The sequence below is a fragment of the Lissotriton helveticus genome, chromosome 6, assembly GCF_964261635.1.
Source record: "Lissotriton helveticus chromosome 6, aLisHel1.1, whole genome shotgun sequence".
In the NCBI taxonomy this organism is placed as follows: Eukaryota; Metazoa; Chordata; class Amphibia; order Caudata; family Salamandridae; genus Lissotriton; species Lissotriton helveticus.
This window is the reverse complement of record NC_136067.1, coordinates 371066604-371089317: the sequence shown is the minus strand read 5'-3', so window position 1 is coordinate 371089317 and position 22714 is coordinate 371066604. Positions and strand designations below refer to the sequence as shown.

The 22714-nt window shown below is 46.0% G+C and overlaps 1 protein-coding gene across 7 annotated transcripts in view; it reads left to right on the top strand.

The window, feature by feature from the left end:
* Positions 1–22714, top strand: part of HPCAL1 (hippocalcin like 1) — a 1733702-nt gene that overhangs the window by 1371074 nt on the left and 339914 nt on the right. For 2 of the 7 annotated variants that reach the window (XM_078647811.1, XM_078647810.1), the window contains one exon: positions 18036–18136. The exons of the other annotated variants lie outside the window; for them this stretch is intronic. The gene's annotated coding sequence lies outside the window, so the exon portion shown is untranslated. The remainder of the gene's footprint in view (positions 1–18035; positions 18137–22714) is intronic. 7 annotated transcript variants of the gene reach the window in all.

Below are 22714 nucleotides of genomic sequence, written 5' to 3'. Positions count from 1 at the left end.
TCAATGTCACACATTCACCCCAGTCCAAAGATCTGGGCCCAAATCCATCGTTTTTCCACTCCACACCACCCTGGGTTAGACAATGGCAATATGCAAATCAGCGCTGACCCTGTGCCCCATGGGAACAGTCCAGTCCGAACTACAAAAGCCATGTCCTTCCCAGAACGGAAACAAGCATCCGAGGACCGGCCCGGTTTCGAGGTAACACCTCTCATCAGCCCGGCTAGCTTGATTCCAGTGGTGTGGAGTGCCTGGGACTCACGTCTGAGCATCCCCAGTACACTTAGAGCGGTACCTGCAAACACAACAATGATGGACAGAAATCCTGACATGCACCTGTAGCTTTGTGCTGCCCACATATCTAAGTGGTACAAAAGGGGGTGGTGATGGATGGAGCATTTGCACCAATCAAACACTCACACCCAGTCAACAGATCTGGGTTTAATCCATCACCGTTCTTTAGCCCACTCTGCCACCCCAGTTCAGACATGGCCATATGCAAATCAGTCTGACCCTGTGCCTCATGGGAACAGTCCAGCCCGAACTGCCAAGCCATGTCTTCCCTGGACCGGAAACAAGCTTCCGAGGACCAGTTTCTGGCATATCAGCCGTCTTCAGCCCGGCTTGCTTGAATCCAGTGGCAAAGTGACCAAGGGACTCACGTCTGAGCATACCCTGCCAACTTATGGCAAACAAAGTGGTATAAAAGGGGGTGGTGATGGACGGAGCATCTGAACCAATCAAACACTCACACCCAGTCAACAGATCTGGGTTTAATCCATCACCGTTCTTTAGCCCACTCTGCCACCCCAGTTCAGACATGGCCATATGCAAATCAGTCTGACCCTGTGCCTCATGGGAACAGTCCAGCCCGAACTGCCAAGCCATGCCTTCCCAGGACCGTAAACAAGCTTCCGAGGACTGGTTTCTGGCATTTCAGCCCGGCTTGCTTGAATCCAGTGGCAAAGTGAGCAAGGGACTCACGTCTGAGCATACCCTGCCAACTTATCTAAGGCCACAGGTGCATGTCAGGACATATACGGCATATTCGGAATTGCAGTTAGACCTGCCTTTGATCCTGAACTCATTGGGGCTGAAAGGAATCTTGTATTTGGTGGTGTTGATACCAAATCTGCAAGCTCGACATGAGGTGCATTTATGGAAACCCTGTCTCGATTGTAACCAAGTGTTTTTTTAGCAATGGTTTCAGGGCTTCTCTTCACTATTTGCGTCCTCATGGAGATACCCTTTCTGAAAGTTATGGTAGGGCAATTGGGTAGGTCTGGTGCCAGGACTCCATCCGTTAGGATGATTGGCCAATTACGTTTGATGATTGTTCTGATTTGGCATTCTTGTTGGTTAAAAGTCAAAATAAGTCTAGGTGCATTTGTTTCATCAGCTTCTTTTGTTGGTTCTGCTCTGGTTTTAGAGGGCTCTAGCAGGGAATCTCTGGATCTATTGTTAACTTTTGTTACTGATTTGTTGAGAGTAGATGTTTTGTACCCTCTTTCATGGAATCTTTCAAGTGATTGCTTGGTGCACTTTTCCTGCTCTTCTCTGGTATTATAGATTCTTTTAATTCTTAAGAGCTCTCCATATGGGATGCTTTGGACTAGGTGTTGTGGGTGTGCACTGGAACAGTGTTGAGTTCCCTGCGGATGCTTTTCTATGTAAGGTGGTATGTATGTTCCCCTCATGTATATAGACCTTGACATCTAAAAAAAACACTTCTTGTTCACTGATATGTGAGGTGAACTTCAGATTTGCTGAGTTATCATTGATGTCCTGTACAAATTGGTTGGCGCTTTCTTTGCTGCCCTGCCATACCACAAAGACATCGTCGATGTAACAGAACCAATGTCTAGCCTGGCCAACAAACTTGTTGAGAAGCGCTGGCTTTAGGCCCCGCTCCGCCTACCATCAAACAGGCATAGCTGGGGCAGAAGCAGTATCCCATTGCCATGCCCCTCAACTGCTTGTACATTTGTAACCCAAACATAAAATAGTTGTTATTTAGACACCAGCTGATACATTTAATTAGTGTTTTGGTATGTTCATAGTATTCCACTGGTCTTGTCCCCAAGAAGTATTCAATAGCTTCAAGTCCCATGTCATGGTCAATGCAAGTGTACAATGAGTCTATGGCTAGAGTGATGAATTGCATGTCGGTACCCCATTTCACATCTTTGATTTTTGTAAGAAAGTCACCGGTGTCTTTGACGTAGGAGGGGAGAGTTTTCACCAGATCTTGCAAAAAATAGTCTACATATTGCGATATGTGTTCTCCCATACTATCGATTGCCGAAATGATAGGACGACCGGGAATGGGGCTCACATTTGTATGCATCTTGGGTACAAAGTATATTGAGGGTATTGTTGGATGCTCTACCCATAGGAATTTGAATTCCTCCAAGGATATGGTTCCTTCACGTTTTAATTGGTGCAGTTATTTAGCCAGCATCTCTTTGTCCTTGGTGTATTCAGTCATAGTGGTCTGTTTGTAGCAGATTTGGTCTGCCAATTGTCGCTGTGCTTCTATGATATAGTCTTTTTGGGGCCAGAGCACAATGTTGCCACCTTTGTCCGATTGCTTTATCACCACATCATGCCTCTTGCTCAGTTTTTCAATCAATTTCATATATTCAATTTGTTTGTTGGTATTTCGATTGGAACGATAGTACAGTTGTTTTATATCCTCTGTGATTCTTTCATGGAAAATATTGATGGAGTCTTTTGGCATTTGCGGGACAAATGTAGATTTCTTTTTGAAGGGATTGTTTCCTGCTCCCTTTTGTGTGATGTCTGCTTGTATCAGTTGTTGCTGCACGGAGAGAGTATCATTGTCCATTTCTCTACTAGTTTCCAGCATGATGGACTGTGCTGCAAGATAAATTGGGACATCTAAGGCCTGGAGCCCACTTTTTGGTTTTGTGGCCTGTTCAACTCTGTTACTTTCCAATCCTTGCTTTATTGTGAAGAACTTCATAAGTTTTAATTTATCGATCCTAGTCTGAGCATAATTGAAGTCATTCGGTGGACAAAATGAAAGGCCTAACAGGAGTATTTGTTTATCCTTCTCTGTTAGTTCCATCGTAGAGAGATTTATGATGGTTTTGTCATTTTTTATATCAGTGGTTATTTGCGCCAATATTTGCTTTTTGGCTTTGAATTTGCTTTTTCTGCGTCTGTCTCTTCTTTTTGCATTTCTTTGCTTGCGGCAGATTGTGGTTGATTCAGTGGCCTTAGGGTGTTTTACCGGTCCTCCACTAAAAAATCTATTTCTTTGCTTAAATCCAATCTTCTTATTTCCCTTGTGTCATCACTTATACCTCTGTAGCTGGAATCAGAGCTGGTTTCACTGATTACTGAGCTGTCATCAGTTGTGAGATCAGTAGATGGTCCTGCAGTTTGTTGTTGACCTACAGATTTGGCAGTGGCTGTAGGATTGAATTTAAGCTTTTTGGCAGACGCAAATTTACGTGCAAATGTGTAGATATGTCCTTGTTTGTAATCCGGCCGATCCCGGGCGAATTTAAAGACTTTTCATTGTTTGATTTTTTCCTCCTGTTTTGCCAACCGCTCATTCATGTCTTTCCTCATTTTCGTAATGAATTCCTCAGGTTCAAGTTTACTCAATGCTTCGTTGATGTTCTCAATTTCTTTAATCAACTTTACTCGATCGGATTCTGCATACTTGATGAGGATACGGACTAAGTCATTGTGGCTTCCAAATTACTTTCGCCCCATTCTTTCAACATTGCCGGGTCTGGGTACTCGTAACTCAGGGCTAGGAGGATTCTGAGACCACGAGGCACCCTACCTGCTTCCTCATACTTTTTGAGCGATTTGTTTTCCCACCATTTGTTTACTTCCATTCTCATACATTTCTCCAGTCTCTTAAGTAAGTTTCTAGCTGTATCATCTACTCTTGCGCTTGTGCGTTTGGTTGTGCGGGCACATTAGGCAAATTACTGAACAGTTCCTCAGCTGCCGCCTCACGTACACGGACGGCTTCCGCCGACATGTATGCTGTTTGTTAATGCTTCGCTCCGATATGGGGGCTCAGCTGTGCCTGTCCACACCTCCCCACCGCTGCAAGTCTTATTCTAACACTCAGCGGCGCGTATATGTCGCTGGAAAGTCCTCCGACCCTACGCTGTTGTTACTCCGTCAGGTCACCAGTATCTTGTTGTTTGCGTGGGTAGTCACCAATAATCCTTGCAAGATTCTGTTTCGAAAGTGGTTGTGGGCCCGACTGCCTCTTCCGGGGAGGGGGTCCGTATTGGCGGGATCAACCGTCTCCCGCAATTCAATATAGGCAATTGATTCCACTCCTTTTCGCTGCCTTGCTGGGTTTCGCGAGAAGAAACAGATTTACGGACACCATTGATTTGCGTGGAATGCCAGGTCTTTTATTAATCCAACAGCTTTAGGAAGCGTTTCGGTTAACAACGTAACCTTGCTCACATACAGAAACGCAGTCCGCTTACTGTTTTAATACCCACAGTGCTAGTGAAAAGTGCTGTCTCTACGGTCATCCCTCGTCAAATGATGTAAAATAGACACGGAAGACAGACTAAAAACGGGGCAACATTGCATTCTCTATGTTGTAAATACATAGCGCTCACTGGTACAATTAATGCAAAAAGGTTGACACTGCAGTGCTTAATAAACGGTAGTGGGTAAATGAATATCATTGTTTTAACTGCATATAATATATATTCACTGAAAAAACCATAGGTTTCAGACATGTTATAGTTAGGAATTAGCATTTAAAAAACCTTGGAAATTCACTGAAAAAACATAGGTTTGAGGGGTGTAATATTTAGCTGGATATTTCACTCATACAAAACCATTGAAATTCCTCCGTTATAGTTAGTTGTACTAAGTATAACTTGCGCGCCCGCAATCCACTGCTGATGATGTCACATATTGCATTATTCATGACATGGTCAGTGACCTCACTGATGACATCACTGATGACATCATCCAGTGAATGTGGTTTGAGTTGATATTTAAATAAGTATTATATATATAGCAATCTGCAATGAAGACTAAGTGGATGTATAAGTGTCTGAATGGAGGATTTAGTAGCAATGTGATTGATTGTTTAAGTGACTAATTTAAAGTGTCTCACTAAATATATGGGATAGTAATTAAACAGAGTGATACAGGTATTCACACAATCTCTTGTTGTGTAAACTACTACATAAGTTGTTTACTAGCTATGTGAAAGTCTATATTAGTATTAACTAGTTAAGTGAGCATTGTATGGAATGGTGAATGTGTGTGTGGTTGGGTGGGAGGTGTGTGACTGTCCAAAGATTTGTAAATAGTGGATATACTAGGTATATGAGGTTGAGACTGTATGTGGAAACAGTTGTTTGGGTGAGTGAATCTCTTTATGGGTGTGGTGATGAGTAAATATATTTCTCAATGATACATGTCCAACAAACTAGAAATATAAAAGGCAGTGTTTGTGACAGTTGTATATAAGTAAGTATACATACGGCTCAGTGATTATATGAGTGACTGTATCGAAAACTGTATACTTGTAATAGTGCTTTTATAACACACTAAGTATGAGTTACTATCTATACGAATAAATAAACTGGTGTGTAGCTCAGTAAATGTAAGTATGATCAATTGTTTGCATAAGTGAGTAGGATGACTGCATAAGTGAATAGGATGTGTGCTGGTGTGTAATGTCGATGTAGGTGTATAAGTATATTTAATAGTGTTCTATTGATCTTTGTTAGCATGTATGAGTGAATCTATAGGTAAGTGTTTAGATGTGTGTGTAGATGTAGGATTGTTTTTATTTCATTTTTCACCCTCGTTCCCCTTTTGCCTTCTGTAATTGTTTTTATTCATTCACCCCTCGCTCCCCCTTTGCCTTCTGTGCCCTCCCACTTCCCGCCTCGCCCTCTGCTTCCCGCCGCTGCTCCCTGCAGCCCCGCCCCTCCGCCGTTCCCATTCGCCACCCCGCTCCCGCCTCCCAGCTGCTCCTCCCTCCCTCAGCCCCTCATATGGAGGCTGCACAGTGGTAAAGGGAGCGACCCTTGACCCTGTCACCAGGTAGGTGGCCCCCCTAGCCACTGCGTGGTCCTCCCCGTGCTGTGTGCTGCGCTCTGACCGCTGTTATATTTCTTTGGTTTCCTTGCCTTTGTAAACTTGTGCCTGTGATTTCGTCGATATACCCCTCGTTCCCCTTTTGCCTTATGTAATTGTTTTTATTTCGTTTTTCGCCCTCGTTCCCCTTTTGCCTTCTGTAATTGTTTTTATTTCGTTTTTCACCCTCGTTCCCCTTTTGTCTTCTGTAATTGTTTTTATTTCATTCACCCCTCGCTCCCCCTTTGCCTTGTGTGCCCTCCCGCTTCCTGCCTCGCCCTCTGCTTCCCGCCGCTGCTCCCTGCGGGCCCGCCCCCTGCCGTTCCCATTCGCCACCCCGCTCCCGCCTCCCAGCTGCTCCTCCCTCCCTCAGCCCCTCATATGGAGGCCGCACGGTGGTAAAGGGAGCGACCCTTGACCCTGTCACCAGGTAGGTCGCCCCCTAGCCACCGGGTGGTCCTCCCCGTGCTGTGTGCTGCGCTCTGACCACTGTTATATTTCTTTGGTTTCCTTGCCTTTGTAAACTTGTGCCTGTGATTTCGTCGATATACCCCTCGTTCCCCTTTTGCCTTATGTAATTGTTTTTATTTCGTTTTTCACCCTCGTTCCCTTTTTGCCTTCTGTAATTGTTTTTATTTCATTCACCCCTCGCTCCCCCTTTGCCTTCTGTGCCCTCCCGCTTCCCGCCTCACCCTCTGCCCCCGCCGTTCTCATTCGCCACCCCGCTCCCGCCTCCCAGCTGCTCCTCCCTCCCTCAGCCCCTCATATGGAGGCCGCACGGCGAACGCGCAGCGGGTGCACCGATTGCGCGCCAAAAGCAAGCCCGTCTGCGCCTGGCCCTCGCCCAGTGCCAGGACCCCTAACCCCCGTGGATGCCAGCCCACACGACGGACTTACGACGCCGCCACCCTCAACGCACTCAAACCCGACTGGAACCCCGCCTGCTACCGAGCCACCCCGAAACGCATCTACGGACCCTTCAGCTGCCAAGCCTGCAAGTTCACCTGCCTCTGGACCTGCACCGCACCCAAAAGGCCAGGCACCAGCAACAACCACCTCAAGTGCATCCTGCTCAACACCCGCTCCGTCCACAGACACGCCGTCGAACTCTGGAACCTGCTCGACACAACATCACCGGACGTCGCCTTCCTCACGGAAACCTGGATGAACGCCTCCTCAGCGCCCGACATCGCCATAGCAATCCCGGACGGATACAAGATCACCCGGAGGAACCGTGTCAACCAGACCGGAGGAGGCATCGCCATCGTCCACAGGAACACCATCCGCATCACGACCAACTCCGACGACACCTTCACCGCCGCCGAGCACCTCCACTTCCAGATACACACCGACCCCAAGACCACCCTCAGAGGCACCCTCATCTACAGACCCCCGGGACCACGCACACAATTCAGCGAAGACATCGCAGACTTCATCAGCCCGCACGCCCTCCCCTCCACTGACTACATCCTCCTAGGGGACCTCAACTTCCACCTGGAGAAAAACAACGACACCAACACCACCACCCTGCTGGACAACATCGCCAACCTCGGACTCAAGCAACTGGTGAACACCCCCACCCACTACGCCGGCCACACGCTTGACCCCGTCTTCTCCTCCAGCAAGCACATCTCCTTCAGCCACTCCACCGGACTTCATTGGACGGATCATAGCTGCGTCCACTTCAGCTTCAGAAGAACCACGACCCACCACCACCCGCAACAGGTTCCTCGCAGGAGCTGGAGCAAGATCACCGCCGACCAGCTCATCACCTCCCTCAGCCAGAACCCTCCCGCCAGCGCAACAGACCCCAACGAAGCAGCCCGCACCTTCACACAGTGGCTCACCAACTGCGCCGACGACCTCGCACCACTAAAGAACCCTCCCAGCAGACACGGCAGCAAGAAAGCCTCCTGGTTCACCGACGACCTCAAACATCCAAGAAAAACTGCTGCACCCTTGAAAAAGCCTGGCACCACGACCAGACCACAGAAAACATGACTGCCCTCAAGAACGCCACCCGCAAACACCACCAGCTGATCCGCACCACCAAAAGGACAACATTCAAAGAACGACTGGACAACAACACCCACAACAGCAAGGAACTCTTCAGCATCGTCAAAGAGTTCTCCAACCCCAACGCCGGAAACGACATCAAACCCTCGCAAGACCTCTGCGACTCACTCGCCACCTTCCATCACAGCAAGATCGCCGACATACCAAACAGCTTCGGCGCACAGACCACGCACCCAACCACCGAACCAACGCCCCCCACCACCACCCTCTGGAACTGGACCCCGGTCAGCACCGAAGACACCACCCGCACGATGAACACCATACACTCTGGATCACCAACCGACCCCTGCCCCCACCACGTCTTCAACAAGGCCGACTCCATCATCGCACCCCAACTCCGGGACATCATCAACATCTATTTCAACACTGCCACCTTCCCGGAGAGCTGGAAGCACGCCGAGCTCAGCGCCCTCCTGAAGAAACCAACAGCGGACCCCACCGACCTCAAGAACTTCCGCCCCATCTCGCTCCTCCCTTTTCCTGCCAAAGTCATCGAGAAGACCGTCAACAAACAGCTCGCCGCCTTCCTCAAGACAAACGGATCCCTCGACCCTTCGCAGTCCCGCTTCCGAGCCAACCACAGCACAGAGACCGCCCTCATCACAGCCACCGACGACATCAGATCCCTGCTCGACAACATGGAAACAGCGGCCCTCATCCTCCTGGACCTCTCCGCAGCATTCGACACTGTCTGCCACCGCACCCTAGTACAACGCCTCAGCAACATCGGAATCCAAGAGAAGGCACTGGAGTGGATCATCTCGTTCCTCGCTAGAAGAACCCAGAGAGTCCGCCTCCCCCCGTTCAGATCCGAGGCCACCGATGTTATCTGCGGTGTACCACAAGGATCCTCACTCAGCCCCACCCTCTTCAACGTCTACATGAGCCCCCTCGCAGCCACCGCACGCCAACACAACCTTAACATCATCTCCTACGCCGACAACACCCAGTTGATCCTCTCCCTCACCAACGACCCCGCCACCGCCAGAGCCAGCCTACACGAAGGGATGAAAGACGTCGCCGAATGGATGAAGAACAGCCGCCTGAAACTGAACTCAGACAAAATGGAAGTCCTCATCCTGGGATCATCGCCCTCCGCCTGGGACGACTCCTGGTGGCCCCCTGCCCTAGGCACCGCCCCCAAGCCAACGGACCACGCACGGAACCTGGGCTTCATCCTGGACTCCTCCCTCTCGATGACCAGACAAGTCAACGCCGTATCGTCATCGTGCTTTAACACCCTGCGCATGCTCCGTAAGATCTTCCGTTGGATCCCCACCGAAACCAGGAAGACAGTCACCCAGGCACTCGTCACCAGCCGACTGGACTACGGGAACACCCTCTACGCGGTAACCACTGCCAAACTACAGAAAAGACTCCAGCGCATACAGAACGCCTCCGCACGACTCATCCTGGACATCCCTCGCCGCAGCCACATCTCTGCCCACCTCAGAGACCTGCACTGGCTTCCCGTCAACAAGAGGATCACGTTCAGTCTCCTCACCCACGCACACAAGGCTCTCCATGACATGGGCCCGAAGTACCTCAACAGCCGTGTCACTTTCTACACACCCACCCACCAGCTACGATCGGCCAGCCTCGCCCTCGCCGCTGTACCATGCATTCGCAGAGCCACCGCTGGAGGAAGATCCTTCTCCTACCTGGCGGCCAAGACATGGAACTCCCTCCCCATCCACCTACGGCTGACCCAGAACCACCTCTCCTTCAGGAAACAACTCAAGACATGGCTTTTCGAGCAGTAACGGACCACTCCCCCCAGCGCCTTGAGACCCTACTGGGTGAGTAGCGCGCTATACAAATTGTTGATTGATTGATTCATTGATTGACTGAGTGGGTTTTTAGAAATGGTTTCAAATATGGTACTCGATATATATTTTTTTTTTTTTATTATTCTTACTTTATTTTTCTCCTCCCTCCCCCCCAGGTGGATCCATCATCAAGCAAAGCCAAAAAATCTAAGAACCAGAGAGAAAGGAATTAAAAAACACAACAAAATGTTTCATTCCAAACTATTGACCCAATTGGTCAGAGGCAGCCATTGCTTCTCTCCTCGCTCTCTGGCCCATCTCCCCTTCCTCCTCACCACCGCAATCTCCCAATTATATATAGATAAAAATTTATTAAACCAAACATGTTCTGTCGGTGGAACTGCATCAAGCCATGCTGTAGCCAAGCATAAACGAAAAACAGCCATAGCGATAAACACCAATTTTCTATGATTTTCATCCATCGGTTGGTTGGAAATTCCCAACATTATTGTCTGCAGGGTAAGTGTCGCCCTGTGACCTAGTATAGCCCCCAGCCTTTGTTCAATTTTGGGTAGTATTAGGGAGAGCCCCGGACAGGTAGCGAACATGTGTGTGCTGTCGGCAGCCACCACCCCACAGCGAGGACAGTGTATCCCGGTAGTACCCCCCCATCTATATATACGAGCTGGAGTGACATATAGATTACACCAGGTCTTGAAGCACTGCACTTGCAAATTTGCAGATATACATGATGTTTGATTGAGGAGCAGAGAATCCTCACATTCCCCTTGTCCAGCCTGTAGCACTGTTTGCCATCTATCGAAATGCTTAATAAGATCATCCCCCATCTTTTCCGTAATGGCTTTGTAGATGGCAGTGGTTTGCGGAGGATTTCTTTTCAGCAGATCAAAAAGTGGGATTCGATTCCGGTTCTGGCATTTTTTCTCAAAGAAATCCCCGAATTTGTAAAAATTAAAAAAAAATCCTTGTACCCTATACCACATCTCTCTTTAAGAGCCTCAAAAGAAAGTGAATTATTGCCAGAGAGAAGATCCCCGATACAATAAATCCCTCTATCCCCCCATCTACTAAAATAAACATCATTAAAGATTTCCAGGCATATGGCATTTTTATCAGCAAGAGGGGAATACCTATGCAGCCAGTCGATTCCAAACTTTCTCCTGACTGCGGTCCAGGCTTTATAGGCTCCTATCAGAACCTTAAACTTAACCCTCTTATAATAAGCAAAGTCAAAATGTCGTAATAAGAGACCCCTGGCTTCTCCCCCGCAAATAAGTTGAAAAATAGAAATTTCCGAGTTGTCCAGGTTATTCCCATTTATCAACTTGCCGGAATACTTTACGGTAGTGGCCCAGTAATAAGTCTGGAAGTTAGGAACAGACCAGCCCCCCGATCTCTGGATAGTGTCATATACCTTAATGCCCTTCTTGGGCGCTACCCTGCCCATAGAAACCATGAGAGAACCTGATCAAATTTCCGAAACCATAGTTTATTAAATTCAAGGGGGATGGCTCTGAAATAGTAAAGTATCTTGGGTAAAAAAATCATTTTGATAACATTGCTTCGACCCATAAGCGTCAGATAAAGATTTCTGATCCTCTTTGTATCAGATTTCATTTTGACTACTAAGGGCGTAAGATTTAGTTCTACTATAGCAGTAGGGGTAGCACTTATCTCGACCCCTAAATACCTTGCATTTGCTACAATCCGTTGATCAGCAAAATCAACTTTTTCATTGATGACTATTTGGGTTTTACTTTCGTTCATATGATAGCCAGAGACTTTACCAAAGCAAGATGTTAACAGATCTAGCTCCTCCAGAGTCTGCTGTGGAGCCGACGTGACTATCACTAAATCGTCAGCATAGCCTAGAATTTTTACCTCTCCTCCACGTGCTAACTTGGGGATTGGATCTTGGTACATACTTTTAATGGCCCGAATAAAGCCCTCCCCGATTCCATAATGCTTCATAAACGCCCATAAAAAGGGCCAGGAGACCCTATCGAAAGCCTTTTCGGCATCCAATAAAATTAAAGCCATAGGGTCTCCTGTGACCTTGGTATAATCAAATAGAGTTATTCCTCTGCGAATATGGTCTATGGTTTCCCGGCCCGGGACAAAGCCGTGTTGACTATGGGAGACCATTTTTTTAAATTACAGACGCCAATCTATTCGCCAAGATTTTGGAGTAAATTGTAACGTCGTTGTTGATCAAAGTGATTGGCCGATAAGGCCCTAAGTCCGTGGCCACCTTCCCTTTTTTTTAAATATAAGAATTTTAGCAAACCTCCATGAGTCCGGCGGGGTTCCCCCCCCCTGAATCAAACTAAATAGCTCCAGCATAGTTGGGGCAAGCTGTCCTCCATATTTTACAATGAGTGTTGAAAGGTTATACTCGTGTATAATAAGATGTATCAGATTGTCACGTGGATGATGTCAACAGTGATGTCATCAGTGATGTCATTTGAGATGTCATCAGTGATGTCACTGACCATGTCATGAATGATGTAATATGTGACATCCATCAGCAGTGGATTGCGGGCACGCGAGTTATACTTAGTACAACTAACTATAACGGAGGAATTTCAATGGTTTGTACGAGTGAAATGTCCAGCTAACTATAACACCCCTCAAACCTATGGTTTTTTCAGTGAATGTCTAAGGATTTTTAAATGCTAATTCCTAACTATAACATGTCTGAAACAAATGGTTTTTTCAGTGAATTTCAAAGGTTTTTTCAATGACAATTTTTAAATGTATTAATTGCTGTATTTATTTTTTAATACTGATTTACTACATTTTTTCAAACTATTTATTTTTAGATATTTTATTTTTAAATTACATTATACATTACATTACAAAATATACTTTCTCAGAATGAATTACTTTAGTTTAAATACTTTGCAAATAGGCAATAGACTTTTAAGTACAGTAGTTGGCAACACTATTTCAAACACAATGCAACATTGAGCTCAATGTGAATTTCTAGATAAATGCAATTAGTTACTTTATGGATTACTTTTCTAACCACACGATTGAATCCTAGATTCAGTCATTGGACATCTCCTGTAACCAGTTGAGTAAAAGCGTTTTGGTTACAGTAGTGATTTTTAAGGAATATTATGTATTTTAAAAGTTAACACATTTTTTCACCAATGTTATCCTATGGGAGGAAATTCACATAGCAGGTAAGTAGTGTTATCGTTACTTTTTCTTACTCAGTGGTGGATCCTGGATCCAGCACTGGTGCATCTCCTGTCATACAGGCGATTTTTAAGGAATATTTTTAGGTTGTGAAAATAGACACTTAGAAACTTTTCTGGTGAAAACCAGACAAAGGATTCCTATGGAAGGAAATACAAGTTACTGGTACGTACGGTTAGAATTACTATTCAGGATCAGTACTGGGCTCAAAGATGCAGCACTGAGGCCTCTCCTGATAACAGGTGAGTTAATCGGAATTCGTAGTTCTGCTGATTTTATAGGAATATTCTAAAGTTCCAAAACTCCATATTAGAAGAATTTCCAAGTGAAACCAGTCAATGTTACCCTATGGAAGGAAATTCACTTAGCAGGTAAGTAGTGTTATTGTTACTTTTTCTTACTCAGTGGTGGATCCTGGATCCAGCACTGGTGCATCTCCTGTAAAAAGTTGAAAGAATGCGTTTAAGTCATACAGGCGATTTTTTAGGAATATTTGTAGTTTTTGAAAATAGACACTTAGGGCCATATGTATCAAGCCTTTTGAGAATCCCAAAGGCCGAAATTCGAAGAATTTCGGCCTTTGCGAATCGCAAATGGCCTTTTTGCATATTTTGGGATGTATGAAATATTCCCAAAATAAGGAATCGCAAAGATTTGCGATTCCTTATTTTGCCATAGCATTTAAGGAATCGCAATTTTGCGATTCCTTAAATGCTATGTATGTAGCATTTTTGGGTTGCGAATTTTGGTTAAGAATTCGCAAATTACCACCAACTTGTAGTTGATGGTAACTTGCGAATTCTTCAAAAAATGCACAATTTGGCATTTTTGAAGGTGGCATGTGATGCACACACATGCCCATAGGGCATGTATGTGCGCCATATGCACACACATGTACATTTCAGGGGTGCAGCAGGGTGTCTTTGAGACACCACTGCACCCTTGAAATAATTCTCAAATTGCGATTAGCAAATTGCGAATTCGCAATTTGAGAATTATTTCGCAATCATTCCTATGGGCCTCCTGGCCCATAGGAATGCATTGGAAAATATTCCTTAATTGCGAATTCCCAAAATGCGAATTCGCAAATAAGGAAGATTAAGGAATCGCTAAAAAATAGCGAATTTCTTCATACATACCATTTTGCGATTCCTAAATAGCGATTCCTTAAAAATCGCTATTTAGGAATCGCAAAAGGGTTTGTTGATACATATGGCCCTTAGAAACTTTTCTGGTGAAAACCAGACAATAGATTCCTATGGAAGGAAATACAAGTTACTGGTAAGTATGGTTGGAATTACTTTTCAGGGTAAGTGCTGGACAAAAAGATGCAGCACTGGGTACTCTCCTGATAACAGTTGAGGAAATCGGAATTCGTAGTACATCCAGTAAGCGCCACAGAGCTGTGTAGCAGAGAGATGTAAAAAGGGGCCCAGCCTGCAGCACAGTGGCACTACCTGAAAGCACCTGGTGGGCTACTTGGCCCCCATGGTCCCTTAGGTTTGAAGTGGAATTTTTTCCCCAACTTAAAACGCGCCACAGGGTGTGTTTGCACACATCACGTCAGGCCCCATCCCCTCCCTTCACCACTGTGTAAACGCGCCCTGTCAGTTGAGTGATTAAGTCCCCTTCAATCCTAAGGGTCCCTAGGGTCACACTAGCCCACTAGGTACCTCCAGTAAGCACCATAGAGCTGCGTTGCAGAGAGGTGTAAAAAGGGGCATGGCCTCTAAACACCTGTCTGCAACACAGCTCCCTGGCGCATACTGGAGATACCTGTTGGGCTATTTGGCCCTCAGGGACCCTCAGTATTGAAAGATAACTAATTCCTCAACTTAAAAACGCCACGGGGCGCGTTTGCACAGTGGTGAAGGAAGGGGGTGTGGCCTGAGGTGATATGTCTGCAAACAAGCCCTGTGACGCGTTTTAAGTTAGAGAATTAATTCCTCCTCAATCCTGTGGGTCCCTGGGGGCCAACTAGCCCACCGGTACCTCCAGTAGGCGCCAGGAGGCTGCATTGCAGAGAGGTGTTCAGAGGCCACGCCCCTTTTTACAACACTCTGCAACGTAGTTCCGTGGAGCTTACTGGAGGTACCTGGTGGGCATAGATATATATGTACTTTTAAATGTAATTTTCTCAGGAACTACTGAACAGATTTACATCATTTAAGCAAAAGGCACAAGTCTGAACTAAGGATTATCTCTTTGCCAAATTTGGTGTAATTCCTTTCAGCAGTTCGGGCTGTAGCTGCAGCTAAAGGTCCCTATGGAAAATTGCATGATGAAAACACGTTTTGGGACCTCCTTTTTTCTCGGCCCCTGCTTCATAAATCACCCCGAGACTTTCAGGATAGGAGCGGACCAGAGCGCCCCACCAGTTTTGAAAATTTCGCAAAGATTCGTCAACCGGCACCAAAGTGATTCCAGATAGAATGTTGCGGATTTCCTATGGAAAATAGGTCCTAACTATAACTACCTACTGGCGGCCGCCAGTAGGTAATATATATATATATAGATAGATAGATAGATAGATAGATAGATAGATAGATAGATAGATAGATAGATAGATAGATATTACCTGTTGGTGGTCGCCAGTAGTTAGTTATAATCAGGACCTAGTTTCAATATTTATTTATTTTATTTATTTATTTATAGAGCGCCAGAATCGACCCCCGAAGGGGTATGTCTGCGCTGTAGACGGGCACAGTAAAAAAGAGCCTAGCAACTAAGAGTCAGAGGAGAACAGATAGGTCTTAAGCTGTTTCCTAAAAAGGAGGATTTCTGTGCATTGTTTTAACTGAGCAAGAAGTTTATTCCATTGGCAAGGACCCAAGTAGGATGGGGCCTTCCCACCTTGCCTGGCTCGTTTGATTCTGGGCACTGTGAGGAGATGTTTCCCTAATGAGCAGAGTGACCGCTGAGAGACATAAGGAATGAATTTATCCACCAAATAGCTAGGGCCAGGATTGAAGAGGGCCTTATGAATAATACAACACACCTTGAACTGTAAACGCTTCCGTATCAGAAGCCAATGGAGTGAGGCAAGCAGAGGCTGAGAGGACGTCCTTGGTGGCACGTTTAGAATCAAACGAGCAGCCGTGTTCTGGGCGACCTGTAATCTGTCCAATGCAGCCTCATTGGCAGACAGCAGAAGGCTGGTGCAATAATCCAGGCAATTTAATATAAGTGCCTGGATTAACATCTTCCTAGAAGAGTCCGGAAGCAAGGGGAGTTTACTGCGTAATAGGCTCAACACGTGGAAACATGAGCCAGCTCTGTGGGTGGCATGCTCTTTCATGGTGAGGGTCTGTTCAAGGCGAACACCTACATTTTCACACAGGTTTTTGGTGTCGGGGGAGAACCGAGATCTAAAGGCCACCAATCAGGGGTCCAAAATAATCGGGCTTCTCCAAAAAGAATTATTTCAGTTTTCCCCACATTGCACTGTAGGAAATTAGTCCTCATCCATTGAGAGATGTTTCTCATCCCCATAGAGAAGGTGGCCTGTACTGAGAGGGTGAACTTAGCAAAAGGAAAAAACAGTTGGGTATCGTCTGCATAGGAAACAGGGATAAACCCACTGTTCCTCAACAGATTGGCCAAGGGAGCCACGTAGATATTAAACAAAGTAGGGCTTAGGCAAGAGCCCTGTGGGACTCCCTTGGACAACTCTGTTGCGGCAGAACGATAAGGTCCAAGGTTAACCGCCTGAGAGCAAGAAGATAGAAAACTCGTCAGCCACTGGAGGGCCGAGTCTCTGAGTCCAACCTCTACCAATCTCCTGAGCAAGATACCATGGGAGACCGTGTCGAACGCGGCGGACAGATCCAGCAGCACCAGAATCGTGGAATAGCCTCTATCTAGGGTCATCCTGATGTTATCGGTTACCTCTAGTATGGCTGATTCTGTGCTGTATTTTGGGCGAAAGCCTGATTGAGATGGATCAAGACTGCCCGTCCGCTCGACATGGTTGGAGAGATGGGTGTTAATATGCTTCTCAAGAAGCTTGCCCAGGTATGTAAGGAGAGAGATGGGACTCAGGTTGGAAAACTCAGTTAGCGGGACCTTAGAATTCTTCCGAATGGGCATAACCTGTGCTGCCTTCCATTCTAGTGGGACCAAGCCTTCTCGCAGGGAAAGGTTGAGGAGATGAGCAATGGAGAGGGATAAATGACTGGCAAGAGAAATAGTAATTTTTGCCGGTAGAAAATCCAGAGGCGAACCAGATTTTACAGAGCGGATCAATGACTCCGTCTCCTCTTGCGACACCAGGGGAAAACTCCCTAACAATTGAGTAGTTACCTGACCAGATTCAACAGGAATCATAGCGGTAACAGAGTGTTCTCATGATTGAACAATTTTGTCATATATAGACTACATTTTTTTCCAAGAAAAAAGGGCCAATGCCATCGCATAATTTTTGTGAGGGAACCGTCGGGTTCTCACACACCCTAGGGGTCCGTAAAGGACTTTAGAATGCATCTTAGGGTCATTGTTGGACTGAGCTAATTGAAGGGCTATATAATCTTTACGCGCAGCCCTGATTTTTCCATGGTACTCAGCTAGGGCCACATAGAATCAAGCTTTATCCTCCTCGTCATGAGTAAGACGCCACCGCTTTTCATACTACCTGCAGATACATTTTTGCTTACGAAGTAGGGGGGAATACCAGGCATTCTGCGGGGGCCTGGGTGTATTCCGATGGGATTTCAGGGGGGCTAGTTGGTCCACTGCAGTTAGTGCCTCCTCAGTGCCATCCGACTACATAGATGGCTTTAAAGTCATCTGGGGTAACTTTCTTCCACTGTCTAAAAAAAGCAGGAGAGTCCTTAATGACTTGATTCTTCTTCCTAGGTACTTGAATGCAGAACTCAATTGACGCATGATCAGACCAATGAAGAAGTTCGGGGGGTTTACAAAAAACATTGGGACAGTTGGAGAAAACAATATTCAAGGTATGACCTGCTATGTGAGTGGAGCCCTCATTAAGCTTAGTTAACCCAAGGTTGGCTAACTCTGTTATAAATGTCACTGCTTCCACTTTGGAGCTACATTCACTGCATGTATTAAAATCGCCAAGTAACAGAAAGTTACTGCCCGTGATTACATGCGGGGCGATGGGCTCAACAAGATGGAGAGGGAAGTTATTTACCGACCAAGGGGATGATATACCAGAGCTCCCTTTAAACTTACACTGGATGAGAGGTCCAAACGAAAGACCAGCACTTCCATAGCTGGATCGCTATGCATAGAGAATGGTTTTTTTTGTTTTGCTCATAACGTTGGCACAGTTCAATAAATCTTCACAAAATGTTCAATGCTTGTGTACAACATACTTCAGCTGCTGTCTGTTAAGTGTTGGGGTGATTCATCAAGCGGGAGCTGAGAAAAAGGGGGAGGGCCAGAAATATGTTTTCCCCATAGGGATTTGAGACACAACTACAACCCGAACCACTGAATGGAAAAACGCCAAATTTGACTGAAAGCTAGATCTTGGTCCAGAAAGAGCCCTTTTTGTAATTTGGTGGAAATTCATTCAGTAGTTCTGAAGTTATTAAAGAAAAAATATTAAAAGATATCTAGGGGCATGAATCCTCCTCGGATCCAACAAATTGGCTGTTAACACTTCAATCAGGATGTGTTGGCAGCCATTCTTGGGACTCACTCAGCCGAGGTAGGAATATCCTGATCCCCTTGGCCTGGTGGTGGAAATTTGTTTTTAAACTTTTTGCAGAAAATTTGCAGAGGATCCAATACCGAGCACGGTCTCCCATGCTTGCTTTTTAAATTTGCTCCCTAGGTCCAGGGGGTTGTATTTATTAATGTAATTATGAGACGGGCCACATATGGCCCCCTTCCCTAGGCAGATTTTGGCCCCGGGGACGACATCTCCCGGGTCCTGGCCAAGGCTCAAAAGTGGGAGGTGGTCCACACAGACCCCATCCCCTGGGGCCTAAACAAAAAATATGTGGAGGGGGTATGCGTTGCCCTCCTCCTGGGCTAATTTCGGCCCCAGGACCCCATCCTCAGGGGCATGGTCATTAGAAAAAATGGGGAAGGGGGGCCATGCGCCCCCTCCAGCGGACAACGAATGACCGAGAAGACCTGAGCTGACGTGTAATGCAAAGAGAGGGGGCGTGCATTATGGGCCCTGTGGACCCCATCCCCCAGGGCTGGGCTCCTGCTATATCCCGGGGTGCCCATCCCTGGGACATAGCAGTTTCCCTGCCTGCACTAGTTCAGGCAGGGAAATCTCTACTTGCTCTCACTTGGCATGAGCATTTTCAAGCTGCTGCCAAGCAAGGGCAAACAGTAAGTCTACTTCCAGTGGGCAGGAACAGGAAAAATACTCCTGCCCACTGTAAACAGAACTTTTCATCTGTTTCCCTGCCTGCTGTGAAGTGGGCAGAGAAACAGATGAAAAAATTGCTCCTGCATTTTTTGCTGCTCCCTGCATGCAGGAGCAATATTCGGCTCTCCCGAATGCCAAACAAAAAGACACAGGGTGCCCTGGGTGGGGCCAGGGAACTCACCATTTACTGGCCTGGCCCAGGGGAGATAGGGTACCCAGGGATGAATTTAGGGGGAGCCGTGCGGCACCCCATCCCCATTTGTGATTGGCCAACTTGGTATTTTAGAAGGTTAGAAATGTAGTTTAAAATGTGGGAAAGTAAACCTGAATGAGAAATTGACCCACATTAACTCATGACCACTACAACGTAGTTGCAAATGTAATATTGCTGTGTGTGGACTATTGCATTCTGTTGAGAAGACGAGGAATGTTTCTGTTTCTAGGAGAACATTGATTGATAATTAGCTGAGTAGCCATGTTGCGAAGCTTCATGAAATGGATAGTCTATAATAGCTTGTGTATCTAGTGTAGGTTACAACTTTTTCCCCTAACACTCTCTTTTCCATACACTTGTCCAGGCGTATTTACCCCGCTGCTTGGAACTCTATTGAGTTTCTCAAACCTCTCTTTATGGAAAGTTGTGCTTTAAATTATTTTTGAACAGTTGAGCTGATTTTAATGCTGAAGCATATTCTTAAAATAGGAATAATTTCCTTTATTGAATTTTTATTCAAAGTATTGCTTATTGATTGATTAATAATTTCTAAAAAGATTCTAATGATCAAAATTGACGAATGTATCTTGTGATGTAATAAAGAGGAGTTACTAATATGATTTTGATTAATAATACCCTTTAACTCTTAATTTTGTTTTGTCAATTTTATTACGTTTTAACAACATCACAACACAGTTACATGAGCATCGCATCAGAATCAATGTGACATTAGCATGAGTTACTTATCCATCTTTTGATTTATAGTGATGCTTAAATACAGTATTGCTGACAATTGGTCCTCTTTTTTCTAAAACAAACAATAAATTAACAAGCAACAATTGGTCATGCAGTGACATCTGGACATTATCAAATATTCTAAATGATTAAGATGTTTCTAAAATAATCTGGTCTAAACCAGCATGCCCCGAATCGTGGCAGTAAACATTAGACAGGAGGCATTCATCCTGGTAATAATGAGCACAAACTCACAACCTCATGGTGAGAGACATGTACGCCAGTGAACGCTAAGGCTTGAAAGGGGGCAACTGAGAGAAGGAACCAAAAGAGAAAGATAGGGAAGCGGGGAGGCAGGCGACAGGGAAAAAGAGGGAATGGTGTGGAAATAGTATATTCAACTGTTAGTGCCCAGAGGTCGAGGCGGCTAGTAATTGCAGGATTTAATCATCTTTGTAAGTCTGTAAGTCAAGCAGCAGTACATTCCAGTCTGCTGCTATGGGAAGTCTAAAAAGAGCACAAGCTTCTTCTCACCTCAATGCCACAGCTCCTGCCCTTCCCCATTAGAGCATCTCTGCACACCAGTGGTTATTACTCTGCGCCTTCCAGTGCATGGCAATGACGCTGCAGACACAGTGCCAAGTCAATGAATGTATTCATGGTTTTCTCTGTTTTTGAGCGATTATACAGTCCCAGCAATGCACCCTCCATTATGCATACATTTGTGAAACCAGTCACCTCTCCCAATGAATTGGAAGCATCATCCCAGAAAGCGACAACTACTGGGCAGTTCCAAAACATGTGAGCCATCTAGAACAGGTCGAGACAGACCTAAACATCTGGTGGAGCCTCGCTGGTGTGAGGTAGGCTCGGTGTAAGGATGTTATGCTGTGTGTATTGAAACCTGGTATTTCCCGATACTTTTCTTGGGTATAATAGTGCCCTCTCCCTTTCTTTCTTCATCAATTTCCTACCTATGACTCGCTCCCAATACCTTTGGATCATGCCATTAAGTCATGTGCAATGTAAGCCAAAGCTCGGACAAACCACGTGATTAGTCGATGACCCCCTCCCCTTATTATGTGGTGCATGAGTAACAGTGGGTGCTGGTCTGGCTCCGCATCTTTTTTGCACCATAGTCAAGCCATCTCGGCTTACAGACTGCCATAAGACAGGAAATGACTCACCAGTAGGTTGCTCATTTTCCTCCTGCAGTCTATTGAAGGGCAAGAGCGCTCCATCATGATCATGAATACGGATCCCAGTGTGCAAACCCCTTCCCACTCCCACAGCTCTAAAGCCTCCCGACCTTTCATGTCAGTGAACAATACAATGGCATTTCAGGTGAATATTGAGGGATGGAAGGCATAAGGCGCAGACTGTGGTGTAAGCTATTGCATTTTACACTTAGTAAGCTATTTAAATTTGTTGGCGTTCTGAAATTTGGAAGCAAGGCCTGCTGGACCGCCCACTGCCCGCACAGCAGTGGGGTGTCCCAATTACTCTGTAAGATTCTCTGCCAGCCAGTGCGCAGGCCACTGAAGCTGTTCTGCTAGATAATAGTGTTCAAAGTTAGTGGCTCCAAAGCCCCCTTGTCCACTGGGAGTTGTAGCTTGCAAAGTGCAGCTCGCCTCCTACCTCTGTTCCAAACGAAGCTTCCTACGGTGGAGTGTATTAAATGTATATTTAGGGATATGGACTGGAAGGTTGTGAAAGTAGTATAGTAGGCGGAGGAGCAATACCAACTTGAATAGAGACACTCTTCCATGCACAGTGAGTGGCAATGTGCTCCAGAACGCCATTTGGGGTTGTAGAGAGGCAGTAGCCATGGTGAGATTGCAATCTATGAGATCTTGCACCTCATGATAGATATGGATGCCCAGGTAGTGGAATGTGCAAGCAGGATGAGTATCTACAACTATGTGTTGCTGAAGACAATCAGATCGAAGTGGATAGAGACACGAAACTGTGTATAATTCCTGCAGGATGGTCAATAGCTTGCTAAACCCTCACAGATTTAAATTAGGACATCGTACAATTATAGCGAGACTGCATGGAGCTCATCATATAGGGGGATTCCCCAATCATTCCCTTCTTGCCTGAGCCTCTGTGCAAGAGACTCCATCACCAAGACAAAAGGCAAAGGAGACAGCGAGCAGATTTGCTGTGTTCCTCCGCTTACCTGTAATGAAGGGGTGATACAGAGACCAATCTTCACCCTAGCCGTGGGTT